This window comes from Alligator sinensis, unplaced genomic scaffold (genome assembly GCF_000455745.1).
Source record: "Alligator sinensis unplaced genomic scaffold, ASM45574v1 scaffold537_1, whole genome shotgun sequence".
NCBI classification, from domain to species: domain Eukaryota; kingdom Metazoa; phylum Chordata; order Crocodylia; family Alligatoridae; genus Alligator; species Alligator sinensis.
In genome coordinates this window covers 701922-703528 of record NW_005842734.1, presented here as the reverse complement: position 1 = coordinate 703528, position 1607 = coordinate 701922, and the positions used below count along the sequence as shown (strand labels likewise).

Here is a 1607-nt window from a genome sequence, read left to right as displayed (position 1 = left end):
GGAGCTGTGGGCATGTCCTTCCAGGAGCTGGGGCCAACACAACTGCCGCCACAAAGAGGATGCAGGAGTGCTCTGTTCAGGTCTGTTCTATAACTGCTCGCATGAGCCTGGTTACCAGGGGTATACTGGAGTATGATAGAGATGAGAATGATAGAGATCCTCTTTGACTGTCTATCTTTCTTTCTCACTTACCAACACATGAAAGTCATTTCTTGTCTTCCCATTTATGAAAGTCATCGTTAGAATACTGCTTTTTCCCATAATTGCCCTGCATAGAGCTGGCCATGATCTCTGGGATTTCAGTATGCACACTGCACGTATGATCAGAATCAGGTCAGTACAAATTGTTTTTTTGCATTTCCTTCTAGAGTTCATGGATCTGAGGCTGGTGAATGGTGGTGACTGTGCTGGACGGTTGGAGGGTTTCTACAATGGGACCTGGGGGAGTGGTTGCTCCAATAATGACTGATATCACCATTGAAATTATATGCAAGCAGCTCAGCTGTGGAGTTGGAGGGGCACTTGAAAGAGAATTTGCCTATGGAGCAGGTTCTGGTCCCACATGGCTGGACCACATTGAGTGCCGTGATCATCACAGTTCCCTTTGGCAGTGCCCATCAGAGCCGTGGGATCTTCAGTCATGTGATACTCGGATAGAAGAGACCCACATTTCTTGCAGTGGTAATTCTGAAAGAATCTTTAAACACATACACGAGCAGATGATACACCAACACTCTCAGATGTACAACTGTGCCTGCACACTTGTGCACCCATTAACTGAGGCACTGAGGTAGAAAAATATTGCATTTATTAGGCAAGGTGCCTGTGAGGTGCCTATATATTAGGCACCCAGTTTTATGGGTGATATCTTTTACTGGATCAAATGTTTAGTTGGGAAAGACAGATAAGATATCAGGTACCAAAGTCCCCTTCCTCCAGTCTTTGGGAGAGAAACAGTCACAGTAGAGCATTAGACATTTTTAATTGATTAGAACTTTTTTCCTTCTGAAGATTGGAACAAACTGTTTATATTATGGCGATGAAAATCAGTGATGCACCCAACCTGTGAGGTTTCAATCTGGGTGAGGATTTTCCAAAAATCTGTTTGTGTATATTTCTGCAGGTGGCTTGGATATATGTGTGAAGATGGTGGATCTGAGCTGTAGGTTCATTTAGGTTCCAGATACAGTAAAATTGTTTCTCTTCACTGGAATTCCCTACTACTACTGGTGTTTTTCAGAGAATAAAACTGTTCGCTATCAGGTTCTTTATAAAAGGATAGGGAAGAGACTCAAAGAGAGAAAGCATGGTGTGTGGAATCACAATCACAAACACTCTTGTAGAGAGCTGCAACAAGTTTGATAAATTATAGATTTCATAGATTTCATAGACATTAGGGATGGAAGGGACCTCGGAAGATCATCGAGTCCAGCCCCCTGCCCAAAGGGCAGGAAGTCAGCTGGGGTCATAGGATCCCAGCAAGATAAGCATCCAGTTTCATCTTGAAGGTGTTCAATGAAGGCGCTTGAACCACCTCCGGTGGCAGGCTGTTCCAGACCTTGGGGGCTCGGACAGTAAAGAAATTCTTCCTTATGTCCAGCCTGAAA

General features: G+C 44.1%; 1 pseudogene; it reads left to right on the top strand.

Moving 5' to 3' along the window:
- The window catches only part of LOC112547874, a 10067-nt pseudogene extending 8891 nt beyond the window's left edge, over positions 1-1176 (top strand).
- The last annotated feature ends 431 nt before the right edge of the window (positions 1177-1607 follow it).